Source organism: Vanessa tameamea, chromosome 7 (assembly GCF_037043105.1).
Source record: "Vanessa tameamea isolate UH-Manoa-2023 chromosome 7, ilVanTame1 primary haplotype, whole genome shotgun sequence".
In the NCBI taxonomy this organism is placed as follows: Eukaryota; Metazoa; Arthropoda; class Insecta; order Lepidoptera; family Nymphalidae; genus Vanessa; species Vanessa tameamea.
Window position 1 is genome coordinate 3,060,387 of NC_087315.1, and position 18,028 is coordinate 3,078,414.

Sequence of the window (18,028 nt, forward strand, 5' to 3'; positions counted from 1 at the left end):
ACCGATCCGTCTTGGGAACCTTTAAGAAAAGAGCGTACTCATTTCTTAAATGCCGACGTAATTGCAAGTTCACCGTTGTTGCAGATGTCCATGGGCGGTGGTAGTCACTTTCCATCAGGTGAGTCGTCTGCCACGTATAGGATAAAAAAAATGTCCCTTGTGTCTGTATAACTGCAGATTAAAGGATGTATGTAGTGTACCCACTATCTCACTCATCCTTCAAGCCGAAACAAATACTGTTTGGCAGTCGATTATGTGATGAATGGGTGGTATTTACTCCGATAGGATTACATGAAGCTCTACTACGCACCATCTTGGCTCTTCAGAGTTATTTTTTCTCACAAATTTATATAATTCTATCGCAAACAGCAAACATTACATAACAAAACGCTTGTTATAAAGTTAGTCGTGAGCTGTCAAAACACAATCGCCTTTCGTGTTTTAGTTCCAATGTCTACTGTATTTCTTATCGCTTAAAGTAAGTAAATTGAAGCGTTAAATTGTGGCCTGGAAATATTTATATTTCAAAAGTGTTACAGTTAGAACTCTGTCTCAGTCAAAATTATTTTTGTTTGGCCACGATAAAAAGCAATTTTGTTTTTTTTTTTCTTTATTTAAAGTTATTTCTCAGATGAATTGTATGCGAGTGTTGAATTTTTCTATAATGACGATTGAGTTTAGTGATTTGGTGTGTTTTATATTTTAATGTACGGGTAGCAACACAATATTTGATGATGGCTGTTTAAATTGTCGACTGTATTTTTTTGAGACATTTTATTTCTGTGAAAGTACGAATTTAGAATGATATAGGTGAGGTTACACATAAGTTACATTTTCTTATTTTGTTTTTAATTTGTGTTTTATCTGTGATATAATGTTCGACGACCTCCGTGGTCGAGTAGTGTGTACACCGGTTTTCATGGGTACGCCACTCCGAGGTCCCGGGTTCGATTCCCGGCCGAGTCGATGTAGAAAAATTTCATTAGTTTTCTATGTTGTCTTGGGTCTGGGTGTTTGTGGTACCGTCGTTACTTCTGATTTTCCATAACACAAGTGCTTTAGCTACTTACATTGGGGTCAGAGTAATGTATGTGATGTTGTCCAATATTTATTTATTCATATTTACATTAAAAAAAAATGTCAAAATTTATGATGTCGAGATGCACAAACCAAATGAAAATTGATTCAGCTTTAATGTACTCTGCGAAAACCGCACAGCTTTTTGAATTAGAAACATACATATATATGCAAACAATAACATAAATCAATCTAATGTATCTTTATCTAAAACTTATCACAGATCATGATTGCCTCAGGCAAAGTATTAGTACAAAAAATATCAAACAAACTCACTTACGTTTTAATATAACTATATAGATTTACGAAAAGCTTTTACAACAAGATACGAGGTATTTAATTGCATTCACTCGACCACCAATACGCCTTGACATTACCAGTAGCATAAAATTCGATTAACAAAACTCGCATTAAACTCATCAATAACAGATATCTAATCCTCGACAGCCACATCAATAAATTATGGCTAAGTGAAACACAAATGATAATGTCATTCGAGTAAACTTACAATTGTACAAACAGTGAACCGATGGTTATTAGGGCCAACCACTCTAATTATATTTACGAGCAAATTTAAACCTTATATCATTGCCAATATAAATCAATTTACTCCAACAATACGTGAACTCGGTCGACAATTTAACGGATAAGCGAAATTGAATTTTATATAAATGTAATTTAAAGTTTGATTTTGTTTGTACAAGGGAACTGTTATAGCGTTTTGTTTTCGGGCGGTTAAGGAAACAGCTCTATCAATCATCGGTAAGTGATGGATGAGGTCTGCCCAAATATTTGAATTATTTGATATTTGAGTGCGGGAGCGACTGTACACACTTGCCACTGTAGGGGGACGTATTAACAAAATAAGGTATTAATTTTCATCTAAAGAATAAGCGGCAAATGTTTTTTTTTTAAATATTAATGTAATCATATTTATTCGTGATAAAAATTAATTTAATATATATCAATAATTAAAAGACGTACTTAGAATTTATTAATAAAATATACATATTTAAATTTAAAATTCTCTTTTTTATTTAGTTTTAAACAACTAAAACAACAACAAATAAAATAAGGTTATAACTATTTAAAAGTAAATTAATGACTTTAAGATCTCTATTATGTAATTTTAGTTGAGTTTAACATTTAATTTGAGTTAGCAATACAGTAAATAAATGAAAAAAATTATGACATTATATACAATATAACAAATTATATATATTACTATTTAATTTCAGATTAATCAAAGTAAATCAGAATTTGCTCGAAATCGGAAGCTTAGTGACCAAATAATATTTATTATAACAATTGAACTGTTATTAATTTTATCGTATTGTCATTTAATTATGAGAGGACATATAAGACGCAAAGTTTTTAATAAATATAAAAAATCGACTTATAGTTACTTACATAAAGCGTGTGTTAATATTAAATTTGGAATTTACTAAATTCATCTCAAATTTATTTTTTTGTTTTATTACTAGCTGAACCTGCGGCTTTACCCGCGCGAAGTTTGTGAAACACAAACTCCCGTTTTACCCCCTTAGGGTTGGAGTTTCGTAAAATCCGTTCTTAGCGTATGTCTACACCCTAAAAGGAACCCGCTTGCCAAATTTCAAGTTCGTAGGTATTTCGCTTTTATATATATCTATAGATTAATTAATATTTTTTTGTCAATTTTTGTGAACTGTTTTATTATGAGAAAAAAAAATCTTTAAACCGAAACGGCATTTAGACCACAGCGAACGGCGGCTAATCGGACGATAGTTCAAATAACTGGTAAAGGTAAACTCAAATCAATCACCACACCAATATTTACCGACGTTATCAATTCCATGTTAGTTCATACTAATATTGAATTAGCTATTGATTTATGACATATTTATTTCGTATTTTATATCAATCAAAATATCGAATTAAAATGTCAATAATGTGTTTGAGTAATCCGATGGCTTATTTACTATAAACGCAACGTACTTACATTATAATATTTATATCTTTACCACGGAACCGACTTTAATGAGAATTGATACGAAGCAAATTTTAACTCCAAGGAAAGACAGGCTTTTTATGTCCTATACCTGATGACAAATCTCTAAAACGCGAGCGAAGCTACGGGGCGACAACTAGTATTGCGTATACGAATTGTATTATTTAGTATGTTAAATGTTACACCAGTGACAATTGATAAAGATAGAAATAACGTTAAAGCCTACCATGTTCATCTACCGCAAAAAATCAATAGATACTTATTATTATTGTGTTCCGGTTTGAAAGGTGAGCCAGTGTAACTACAGGCACAAGGGACATAACATCTTAGTTCCCAAGGTTGGTGGCGCATTGGCGATGTAAGGAATGGTTAATATTTCTTACAGCGCCATTGTCTGTGGTGGTAACCACTTACCATCAGGTGGCCCATAAGCTCGCCCGCCAACGTATGCCATAAAAAATGTCCTTGCTTAGAATATTGTTATTTATTTTAATAAAAGTTAAACAGTCATTATAAATTTAAAAAAAAAAACTTATAATTATAATAAAATATTATTTCATGAAAGTAGAAGAAAGGAAAACCTCATTAAATTCTCAACTGTTAAAATGATACCTACAATTCTTATGAAAATGAAAACGTTTTACATTATAAATCTTCTTTATATCTCAGCTAGACACACGAGGGCGCCACCTGCGAATAATTTGTTATATTAACACAAGAATTAAAATGAGCCATTCCGACGAACACAATTCACTTCGCGCGGCCCTTTCTCAAACTTGTCACAGATGCGATAACATCAGCATTCTTAAAATTTATATTAGCACATTAATAAAATATAATTATTACCTCACTAATGATAAAATCGTGAAAAAATATTTGTTCGTCACGCAACTAAATGGCCGAACTTTCCTAATTACCACATAAACGTGATTGATATTATTTGGTTTTATTATTATTAAATTACTTCTGCATACAAAGTATTAACAAATATGAGCTGGTTGAAAGGCTTTGAAAAGAAAGGGGAAACTTACCGTTACCTTATTCCTTATTAATGAGTTTACACAATATTTATATTCAAGTAACAATCAAACGCAGTTAATCTTCACTACGGTGACCCACGCTTTTTTATTATTTATGAGAATTTCTTATTTCTTATCAAACATGAAATGTATTTATTGGTAAATGTAATAACTGCTATGTATACCGCCATACAGGAACACGAAGCAACAGCCTTCAATTATAAACTCTCGGAACTTTACTTAGTATTAAATTCAGTCAGTTAAAAAACAAACATTTTCAAAACCATTAATGTCAGCTAATAAAACAAACGGTCAAACTGATCTATGATCGTCTGTGGCAATACACCCCAATCACCCTGACGGTGAATGATGACCCAGCACCGCAGTGATTAACGACTCCGCCATTCATCATCCGTGACGTGACGATGCCGACGCGATACGTCAACGACTCCGACACGAGAAATTAGTTTGATTGACGGTTTTAATATTCGGTTACAGAGTATGAATCTTACTTCGATGTTATGTAACGTGTAATTATACGGATCGAGACGGTTATAGGTCATGGTTCTGTTTTAATGATTAATGATATTTAATGTTAAGGTGAATGAAATCAATGAATATTTCAATTAATCATTTCATATACAAAGTTAGCAGATGACTTTTATTTAGCATTCCTTCAATTTTCAAAATTCCACATCTATTTTGTTTCTAACGACAGCTTGTTTTAGTGACCATTTGTTTTTGTTATTTTGCTCGAATTTAATTATTTTAAAGTATATTTAACATAAATATTATAGCTAATTAAACATTTTTTTTAAATAATATATTATTATAAGTCTATTATATATTCAATCGGACTGATATATATTATTATGATTACAAGTGAAATACTATAATATATCAATCTAGTCCAATATTTGTTTATCAACTATGAGCCCAAGGAAACAGCCCATCTTTCACATCTGATGCTGTGATTAACAACGATCGAATAGATTTATCATTCACGACAGCACATTAAAAGCGTAATATCATTCTATTGCATTGTCTGCTTGGAATTGAAACAACATTAAACAGTACATTTAGAATATTTTTGTCTTTATTGTCAATAGCATGGCAAGATTAGTGGTTACATTTTGTTATTGAAGATTGCGGTATAGCCAATGCTATTATTATTATTATTTTATTTATTTACACAGTTGCCGGTGCTTTTTTTTCTTCATGTTTTTATTTGTTTGTGGCGGCTTACAATTTTATTATTGACTAAACATCAGCAGATCTTCGCTGGGGTTGGAGCTCGCCGTTCTTCTCGAATGACGTGGCCCACATTGACTTAATTTTTTTTGTTTTATTTTAATTCACAATATGTGTCTATGACTTCAGCTCGATTTATGTTTATAATTCATCTTGTGGTCAATTCTCAATAATATTCTGAGAGCTGCATGTATTTAGTCAGATGTAAATATTTAGTCAACGCTGGTCTAACCTGCTGATGCTGCTGCGTCGGAACAGCGGTATTTATTTACAACCTACTGCTTTTTATACAAAATTTATTATAAGAAATCAAATATTATATCCAAGACCAATACTTAGTATTATTGTGTTGCAATCTGAAGGGCCAGTTTAAATACAGGCAAAGGCGACATAACATCTTTGTACCCAAAGTTAGTGGCGCATTGGCGATTTAAGGAATTGTTGATATTTCTAACAGCGGTTATATCTATGACACGTGACCACTTACGTGATCTAATAAGGTGATCAATCTGATAATAATTGTCCATATCATAGTAAGAATATCCCAAAAAAATCATAAATATTTAGTCCAAATATTTCAAATCTAATTATACAGCTTATTCGATTTTACAACTTAAGAAGGCGACTAAAACCATATAAAAAGGTTATTGATTAAACGAAATTATTCAAAATGTATAGTTAATTAAAAGTAAAATGTATCAGCTTTATTAATAAATGAATATCTCTTCACTTTGTTCCAGAACACAGACGAAGCCCCGATGAGTGATGGAGCGGGGTGATGACTGAGAAGCATCCGAATCATTTATCATCCGACACAGATGTCTTTCACCAACTTGCTAATTGAAATTTATATTGTACTCGTTCAGCTACATTTTAATATTTTATTAAACGTTCGTGTACTTTTAATTTAAATCGTTATTGTTTAGTGTGATTATTTTTTAATATTTACTAATGTAATTGTTATTACAACATTACACAAAACAAAAAATAACTCGTTTAGTTTCCTTAACCTACCAACAGAGAAATATATTATAAAAAAAACACACACAGTGAGAACTAATTCATTGAAAACTTTACGCAATGTTAGTGAAAAATGTCGAATAAATAAATAAAAAATAAAATATAACCTACCGTCTATTGACGCATTTTTTGCTGCGACAGCATTAATGCTTAAGTACCGATTCATTTTAGTCTTTGCAATTATAAAGAATCTTATTGTCGATACATCAAGATCTATCGCTGTTTAAAGCTGATTGATGTTCATGAATTATTTTTTTTTAAATGTTATCATCGATATCGACATTTCTAGATCGAATCGATATATAATGTAATTTAAATTGGTTTTTTTAATATATATAATTAGTATTATATTAAGAGCCTATCTATATTTCACCATAATATCGTTCAGCGATCGTAATGCAATGTTCCGATACAAAACAGGTAATTGTTGAAGTAATTACGCCGGTATCAATAAATATTTTTTTTTATTAATAAAACATTTATTAAAAAAAAAGAACAAGAAATTTATATAATTCTTGTAATTGTACGATATATTTTTAAGCATTTGTCGCTAACGGGAATATCTGTTTAACATAGACATCGGCAGAGAGTGCTGAGGTGGCGTTAAGTCCGTCTTTTATATATAAATGTCTACATATATTTGTTTAACTTGTACCCATATAATTGCATGATACAAATTAAGTCCGTATGACTTAACGCCACCTGAGCATTATGGAAGTATTGAAATTGCGTTATAGTTATTAATTAATGGCAAATAATTGATTATGTTCTTATAATGATAAATGTTTTGATTAAAATGCGATTGTGATCAATGGGTGCGGACTTATTTCCGCGATAACATCTACTTTTATCTAATTCAATCTTATAAGTTTCATGTTAAATCTCAGATATTAATTTATTGATATAATGTTAAGCTTTGATAACGATTAACTAAATGATTTATTAAAATATTGATAAAAAACAAGGCGGATTGTTGTAACACAAATCATTAGCATTTCAGCTGAATCACAATCGAAATACGATATATTTTATTAAAGTCCATTATTTCGAGCACTTTTAAATCGCCATTTCAAGTTAATCAATTTTAAAGTAACCGATGATTTCGGGTTCAAACCCAGGCAGGCACCACTGATTTTCATGTGCCTAATTTGTTTTTATAATTCACTCGTGCTCGGCGGTGAAGGAAAACATCGCGAGGAACATATGCATGTGTCTAATTTCAACGAAATTCTGTCACATGTGTATTCCACCAATCCGCATTGGAGCAGCGTTGTGGAATATGCTCCAAACCTTCTCCTCAAAGGGAGAGGAGGCCTTAGCCCATCAGTAGGAAATTTACAGGCTGCTAATGTAATGTAAGGTAATGTAATTTTAAAGTTAACACCCGGCCCGAATTCAGACTGTAGACTCGCGACTAGTTTTTTCTTCTTTTGCGAAATAAATTAATATATAGGTGTGATGATTAAATATAATTAAATGATTTATTACATATTTATTGAATACGTTATTTAATTAATTAATTGGAAAAATTAAAAGTATAAACGGGCAATAAACAACAAACACCATACCAAAGATGAGATGAATTCACTGCGGCGACGGAGACTTGGGAATACATGTTTTTGTTTACTCGTGTTCGTACAAAGTTTGTCGCTGTTCACAAAATTAACAATATAATTGTGAAAGTTAATAATTTATACACGGTTAATTTATGACAAAATTATGGCTACCTACAAATATGGGATTTAGATCCAGTAGCTCTAGTAAAAGATAAGCGGTTTGCAGCGTCAATACTCTGGACTCAGAGTACAATAAAAAGATTAACTTCTTCCACTACGCTTATGAGATAAGCCTATCTGCTGCAGTTATTACTGAAACAAAGACAAAAGGCATTTGTGATTAATTTCAATACCTTTCCCCAGACTCATAAGTTCTCAAATATGTATGCAAGACTGCATCTTTCAATTAATTTTTGGTTTAGTATGTATTTTAAAGTATCAAGTAATGATAAAAAAGAAATTGTTTTTCAAGTATTTCAGAGGATACACGTAATTAAGTGTTTCTGCTCGATTAATGATTTTTTTGATACGTTGATACGAATTAATTTGTTATTACAAATCTATGTATTTAATATTACATATTTATTAAATTATATTTAAATTAATCTGATGATTGCTGATCGTAATTATGCAAACTATTCTCTAACATTTGCATATCAATCGATGGCGTAGATTGGACATGTTAATTATTATTATCATTACGGTAAAATATTTTTTGCTAGTAAATTATTAATGGTGCTTGATGTAGTGCTTGAAAATATTGAAATAATCGTTTAATTAAAAACACCTGCTTTACCATTAAGCGAACTAAAAAGTATAAAATTTATAGCCAGTGTCACTTGGAACGATGTAAGAATTATATCGATACATCGTACATTCAAATCTGTACAGGCATTTAAAAGTTATGCTATAAATAAACACAAGTACCAATATGAACCCCGAAAATACTGAAAATAAATAAATACTCCTTTTTTATAAAATGAGAATTCAACATCAATGAGAGACGATCGACAAGAAATATATTCGTACATATCTTAGACAAAAGCTAGGCAAAGGAAAAACTTGACTTGCCTTATGAGAATCTATAAATTGACCTAGGGAATCATAATAAATCTGCTCTCGAAAATTGATTTCTACCGTCTGATAAACTTATATTCAATATTTTATTATTAATCATCACACCGATTTTACAATTATGTACTTATTAAAATTTAAAGAAGTCACTCTTAAGCTTTTCAATAATGGATTGCAATATCGCGTCACACATGAAAACTTTGTATTTTATACCGACGATAACGAAGACGTCTTGAAAACCTTGGTGATGATGACAGAAATGTCTACTACCAAAGAGATTCTGAATTAACTAAAAATGGTCATCCTTAGTAGAGACGACCCGATTATGACCACATTGGCTGAATGTTATTCAGACCAGCTAAGGAATCCAGAATCCCACGAAGAAGAAAACGAAGACAAAAAAGACAAATTTCGAGCCAATGAAAACATTTTTGTCAACAATTTGCTTTCCAAAAATGTAGGTTGTGAAGCTGCTACAACACAACAATGGCACGAATAGTACGCCTGTGGAGATACAATAAGAATACTAAAAAAAAATGTACTCAAGACGTCTGTCGTTTAAAAATTATTTCCAGAAGATCAATTATAAAGATAAAAAAATAGAGTCATTTAGCAATAAGTGATTCATGACAAATAAGATTATATCAGTTTGAGAAATGAGGAAAATTAAATGACGATTAGTTTTTTAGCTTTAAATTTACACGGCTACTGGTGATGATAATTATATTTCAAGGTTTCAGTAATTTTACTGCGGCGCTGCCAAGGAAAATTACGTCATTATTGAAAATATAACGTCGCTGTTTGTATTATCTGTAAATGATTAGGATTCTTTACTTTCTAATGATAATTTAAGTTATAATTCTTAACGGAGATTAGCCAATGATAAAGGAGATATGAAATTGTACAAGTGGGTACGCAAATCAGATGCTCTTAACATCGTAGTCCAATGAGATGGTAAACGCAACGCAAGCGTTTTATGCTACGGAAGTGGACTCGTATCAACTGTTTCCTATATATTCCGATACAGATTATGAACTACATTTAATCAACAGCTATCAACAAGATATTGGCAATTATAGTTAATTGCCAATATCTTGTTGAAGAATGACAAGTCAGAAAGTTTTGATTTTTAAAAAAATATATATTATTATCAAATATGTTTAGCGACTTTAGAATTTACAGCAATATCTGATCACCAAGTTAGTGGACTCTCAAAATAAATCATGTTGTCAATTGTATAATTGAACTAAAAGAATCGAATAGAGATTCTGAAGTAAATACTTAAAAATAAATGTATCCGTTCAAATTACTCTCGTATATGCAAAAGGAAAGATTAACAACAATAAAGTTGTGGCCGGACAAAAATACGCTTGGGCGGGACATAAGTGTCGCCGTGACGATGACAGATGGAGCAAGGGCGCTGCCACGTAAAGGTCTAAGACTGACAGGCGATCAGAAAACTTTATTTATCGCACTTCTAGTCAGTTACTTACGACGCCACATTAATCTTTAATTTATCATCCAATGGGATTTGAATTGTTAGTTATTTTGTGTATCTGCAATCATACTGGCTCTCTTCGTACTAAGATTATATTTAACAGCGCTATACACCTGCTCAAATCGAAATTTATTAAAATCTATATTACCCACACCACCACAAACTGGCATAGACTGAGCTATACTAAATGTCAACTCATGATCTAACTCATTCTACATAGACGAAGCTGCAAGAGATAACTATTTATTTATTGAATAAGCAATAAATCAATTATGGCAGTAATATAATTAATATTTATTTTCAAGGAAATCGTGTCAGAGTAATGTTAATCACAGTCTGTCTTGAGCCATTGCTTCCGTCTTTGGCTTCCGCTGTCAAGCGGTGATGACTAGAGATGGGAATAATATTTATTTAAAAACATCGATAAAAACTGAATATCCAGGCCTCTTTTAATATGGAAATTTGTGTTAAAGTATTCTGTGTTAGTCGCTTAAAAATGTTATCTATAATAATAACAAAAATAATAATAAAAACACTGAGTTTAAAGACGTTTCCTCTTCTAAACCAGTTGTTCTGAAGATAGCAGTTTCACGTAGACTATGTTTATACCGATTACCAATTTGTTCAAATAATTCAGGATAATTTATTGTAAAAAAAAATTACCGAAAATATGAAGAAGGTATACTTAAAAGTTGAGTTCGTATCATGAAGTGATAATTAGGGAAAAAAACACAGTAGCGGCTCTCTCTTGCCTCATACATTATATTAAACGGTTGGTCTTGCTTCTGATATAATATGTAAGGTAGCATTAGGTAGTCAGAGTAAGGGAATATTGTATACCCCAGTCTAGTATAGTGTGAGTTAATAAAAACCACTACAGCCAGAATGGTTTAAGACGGCAAATATTGCAAAATAGTTTTCATGTTGTAAATATTAACACTAAAAATTACGTAATCATGTAAAAAATCTTGTTTAAAAAGAACATAATTCCTTGTTTGAAACAACACAGTTATGTAAAATCCAGCATTAAGATTCCAATGAAATTGAAAAACGTGGTCTAATTATCATTGTCGTTCTATTTAGGGTATAGCTTATTTAAACAAAAATATTAGAATTTTATTTAAACGTTAAATCAAAGTAAATTCATAAAAAAATTAAAGCAGGTGAAAAACAATATATACTTATAACAGAAGTGAAACTTCTTTTGTCCAAAATATTCTGCATAGAAATTCTGAACTAACAATAACACTGAAATCTGACACTTCGACTGCCTGTAAAACTACAAAATATTCAAAGTATCGATAATGATGATACGTCCCTACGTGAGTGACAAACGTGTCAATTAGGCGACGTGCGGCATTCACGTGTCTCTGAGTACGAGTTGAACGTAAAATTTTGCACTATTACATTATATAACTTTATGTCATACATTAAAGTATAAATAAGCTAGTCGGACAAGTTGATTTACATCTTACTAACATTCTAAAAACTCTTGGAAAAAATTATAATGTCATCTGTTTAATGAATATAAATTAAATTGCATAATTAAATTATCGATATAATCCTTAAATGTTTTATTATTTGTATTTATTTATTTATATTGCGCAGAATAATTATAATATATAGCAGGATCATACTTACCAATTGCTTTAATTGGACGATAGTTCACAAACAATTCTATGGAACTACGTTTTTCTTCGTTCTTCCTTAGTGTCGTCTGATGTTTGAACATGGCTACCGGTAAAAGTTATGGGAGGTCCGAAAATAAAAGTGACAGATTGTAATTTGACATAAAGGAAAAGAAGAAAGCTTAACGTGTAAACTTGTCAAAAGTTGACTTGTCAATAATAGAATTGATTTATTTAACGAAGCCCATTATAAAGGACAATGTTGAACAATACATCATAGATGCGAAATTTGGCCACCGTGAGATGTAAAGATATACGAATAATATTACGTACATAAATAACGAAGATAAAACTATTTGTAGCCTAGGAAGATTATTAGAATATTACATTATGCTTCGAAAAAGTTAATCCTGTGAAGACTAATAAATGTGGTAGGTACTAGAGAATGTTAGTAGTGCCATACAACATAACCAGACGAACAAGTCGGCATCAAGCAGCGTCTAATCTATTGTTCGAGCTCATATCTTCACAACACGAAGTCGTCGAAGGCATCCAAACACGCGACAGATCACGAGGTAAACGGATCAGACATTTCATTTAAAGTATCAAATTTATCTATTTCATGAGTATAACCATAAATAATGTTATAACATAACATTGCGTTATTAATATATCATCATTTATTAACTATGTTGAAATAAGAATAATATGAGCATCGATTCTCAATGGAAACATAGTCCGGATGAGTAATGAAGAACAATTTAGCAAATTTATATACAGTCGTAATTCACTAAATACCGACATTTAGACGTGAGTTATTTTACGTGTACATGCTACTCTCGAGGTAATGCCATCTTATATACATCAGTTAAATTATTATGATGTATTTCGAAGTCATTTATTCAGATAATTGACCTAAGATTTTATTCGCGTGGACTTTTAGTGTGTCTATAATGATCATAATTAAATACTTTACCATACAGATACTACATACCAGGTAAATTATATCTTTATAATCTTTGCCAATAATCTGATCATCGTCATGAATGATAAAACATCACATGCAAAGAATGACCAATGGCAGCTATGAATTTTCTAAAGAATTATAAATATCCAATAGTGTGTGTGATTGTGGTTTTTTATAAGTTGTTCCATTGGCTAATTATGTTTAATTAAAGGAATAAGATACGTTTTAAATACGGTAAAAGAAATTATTTCCTAGTATTTATTTTTACATGGTCAATGTCAATACTGATCGTGACTATTAATCGAGAAATTCATATCAAGTAATTCAAGTGTTCGACTGGCTTCTTCTATTAAATAAAAAAATAAAAAATAACAATTTCTATGAGACAAGTTTTTACTAAGCCTTCTAAAATAAACCAGTATTTTAGACCATTATAATTTTGTGTTTGTAATAACGATGGAGATAACCATGTGATACTAAATAGATCTAACGGATACGAACGAAATCGCTCGATATATTATCGCTCGTTTCATTATTATTCAAAAATGAATAACAGAAGAAAAACGGAAATAACGGTTTGATGGCTAGTTATGTGTGGTTTTTGTGTAGTTCAATTTCGTGAATCGTTAACTCATAAAATTGTTTTACGCTCGTACTCAGTTCGGTTTAGTTGCGAATGACAAGAGACGAATAAGTTGGTCCACTTACTTATAATTGGTCGCTGATGTTGGATATTAGACACTCAGAAATAAAATCATAGGTCAATCTTCTCGATAAATGTCTTTAAAATACATCATAGTACCATGAGTAACAACTCGACAAATATGGGGTATACTTTTGCTTAATGTGATTTCTTACGTGGATCTACCAAATTTTCTTCAGCACATTCATAAAGTAAGCGGAAAAATTAAATGCGAATTTAACTCTTTAAAAACAAAAAGATTTACGAATCTTTTTTTTCTCATATATTGTGACTATAACGTTTGAACTGAAATGTATGCGCAACGAACGAAGCATATAAAAACATCCATTAATCCATACGATAGTTGCAATGTCAATCAACGGGATGTCAGATTAACACGTGGAACGATAGCGACCTTAATGACACGCTGACATTGTTTGACATGTCAAAATATCGAATGACACGACAATCGAATCTAAGCCCTAGGTCATTGTGCTATGTTCCAAATTATAAATGTATTATTAACTACAATGCAAGCAAATATCAGATCAATCCTAACGTAATAGAATATAAAATTGCGTATACAATCAAATGAACGATCGGGTAATGAGGCTGCAATTATGGTTGGCAAATTGCATTTGTGAATTAACAAGCTAAATCCGACTTTAGTATTATTGAAATAAGGTTCAATGGCAATGGAAATGGTGAAATTGCTAGTGGCAACAATTAGCTAATTACCCGGCCAGTGACATGCTGTCAGCGTCGGCCGTGACAGGCCGCGGACGTCGGAGCGACAACCTTTCGTCGCCTACTATTATCATGGCGTGAATGGGTCGACATAGGGTTGGCAAGTGAGTGGAAAACATCTTTGATCTATACCATGTCACATTGTTTGTCAGAATTGTTTTCGAGCTGTACAAAAAGCCATCAACATTTAAGACGTTTTCATTCTATATTTAAATCCATTACGTCAAATTTAATAATTATTTAAACATAATGTGTAAGTTTATTTATTCAAGTACTCAAACTAGTATGAAAATATTCACAGATACTCGTTGATATTTTGCAGCATATGTAATTTCGTACATAAGATAAACATATTAAGTTTGTATTAAAAACAGAAGTAATAAGAAAAAATATCCACATGATTCATGTAATTTTGTTATTATTTTAATGACACATATCAAAACATTTTTATAGAAATAAATAGCCTGCATAATCTAGATTTTACATAAGCTATGTTGTCGCTAATTCTAGCGACCGCAAGCGATTTGTATTCATAAAATGTACCAAAGCGCTCGCCACAACGCTCGACACGGAGACGCGTGTCATGTCGTATTCCATTTATTTACAGGGCAATTTCAAAGAACAGTGATTTAGCTAAATGACATCAGAAAAGATAAGGAATAGATTATTTTATTTATTTCGTGTTTTTTTTTCAGTACGTCATAATAATAATTCTTCAGCCCAACTTCGCCCATTTGTCCAATGTAGTCTTCATATTGAGTTGAGACATAAGCTATTTCTATTCTGAATTGTATTCATTCTGTCTAGCCGTTTTTGTGTGATGGATTAACAAATATCAAAATGAAAAAAAAAAAAAAAATTATAGCAACTTCTATATTGAATAAAGATTTTTGACTTTGATCCAAACTTTTAAATTTTATCTAATTTTGACAAAATACCGATCTCACGAATAGCTTTACATTTAATATATTTAGTAAAATTTATGTTTATATATGCACTAGACTTTAATTTGTAAATAGGATAAAAAAGTGGAAGTACTACATTTTAATTGGGTTAAATAGGCTCAACTCGGGCTTTGAATTCGAGTCCTCGGGATCTAAATCCTTGATAGATAGCCGCGGAGTAAATACCTTTGGAGAACCAACAAAATCTCTGCAATGGTCGTCCTCGATATCTATTCAGAGAGGCAACGGGATCGTTTTGAAACCCGTTGCCCCTCCCTTGCTGTATTCCGCTCTTGGCTGATAAACCTAGCCATTAGCCCCACATACACATACAAGTTAATTCAGATATTATTTTTTTATTCATCATTCGAGGGTATCAGAATCATAGCACTTCCAATTTAGGTCCTAATCTTCGTTAGTCTTGTGATTAACAGCCGTGTAGCGACACGGTGACGGGCAATGCCATTTGAACAACTTGTCAAGCTGGAGCTTTTCGAATAAAAACCTAACTCGGTCAACTATTTAATAATGTATTTTTCGTGTTCACTTACAATTTGTACATTCAATTAAATATGTTAAAGCAAATATTTCTAAACGTAAATAATATATAAAAGTCTCTGTGTTGTTTTTGGGTTACTGTTGACAATAGTCAGAGGCCCGAAGATTTTAACAAAAATATTGGTCAACTCCATGCGGAATAATTAAGAATTATAAATAAATTTAAAAGCTTCCCCAGTGGTGCGGATTTGTGCAGACACTCGCAATTCAATCGCCATACGTCAATACTTTGTACTGTAGGTATTCCGATTTCAAGTATAAGCGTGTCAACTTAATCAGACAACGTCTAAGTTGCTTACGTACATTACATTTGCATTTGCATTTTATAGCTATTTATCTTTCTCTTCTTTATTTTCTTGTCTCTTCTAAAGCAAGTAAATAACTGGAAGTTGATACAAACAAACAAAGGTAACAAAATTAAAATATTCTTTTTTCAGGAGGGATCATAAAACAATCATGATTCGTCACAATATTCAATAAAATGTTAAGCTATCAGCCATATATTATGGCTGATAGCTTAACATTAGCTACCTGTTCTCTATCTAGAGATGTAGAGTTTACCAAGAAGAACCGAGTAACGAGTTTTTTCACCAATATATTTCTCTAAATAAATTCCTATTTAATTAAATAAATAAATAATGCACGTTAAAATAAAAAAAATAGCCAATTAATAGAATATCAAATCTTAGCTATAAATTGTCTTTAAAATATTATTACTCATACTTTACTCAGACAGTAATTTAAGTTTAGCATCACGTTACGCTGTGTTAAACGTCACGCAATAGTTTCAACTTAACGCAGTTAATTGCGTTATTTGAAGTAATATTATACGATTAAGATGAGAATCTCACGAGGTCCAAAATTATTCAATAATTATCATACATTTTGCGGACTGTGGTTTCGTATTATTGACCTATTATTTTGTCGTCATGAAGATATTTTAATAAGTTCAATTAAATGTATTTCAACAAAGAACGTTTTATGAATTATATTTAATAACATAATAATTTTATTTTGTTAACATTTCAGGCAATGATAAATTGATGGAGAATCATCTGTTATTCTAAAACGAAGTAAATGAAGAAGATGATTTATTAGTATCTATTAGTTGCTGTTCTAGAGCCTAGGAACCAGTACTATAGGTATAAATGATGCAACTACTGTAATAAGTTGCTTAGTTTGTATTGTTAATTAATTTAAAAGTAATAAATTAAGGTATGGATATCCACCAACCCGCAGTGGGCAGCTTGGTGGAATATGCTCCAAATGTCCTCAAAGAGAGAAGAGGCCTTAGCCCAGCAGTGGAAAATTTACAGGCTGTTAATGTTAAGGTATGGTGTGTAATGTATGAGAAATTCCTTTTGCCTCGGTCGTTGTTATCGGGAAAGCTTAATAATATATCTATTAATCTACAAACATCAGACAAAGAATTTCACTTATTCTCTAAAAAAATGTGATGCAACCTATCCGTCACAATATAAATCTGTGCTATACGAGACTTTATGCGGAACGACCATACGGTCGTTCACTTTACTCGGTTATTACAAGGGACATAGAATGAATGGTTTTCGCGCGGAATATTTTCGGTAACTCCCAATCGAGCAAGGTTAGGTCACTTATACCTCTTCAGCATATGAATAATAACACATTGGTTGTGGTATGGCTTGATCTGAGTGGGTTTCAAAGAATTTATCTACCGCCCAGTAGTAATACTTTGTATAGATGTATTTAATGAGAATTATAATATCTAAGGTGAGAAGTGGTTATGCATACAGAGTCAGTGTCTTTGGGAAAGTTGTAAACTTTTTATCCCATGAAAGATGATATTATCTTCTACCACCTTGAAAGATAATTGCTACTCGTCCTTCAGTCCAAGATCCTATAGAAAATATTTCTTAATCAGTATTAAGTTATCTTTAGCCCATTTATTTCACTTGGACGTCATCTGCATAAAGAGATTTTGGAAAATACTTACCGCCGTCCCCTTGTGTGAGAATAAACCTTGAGAAATAATTTA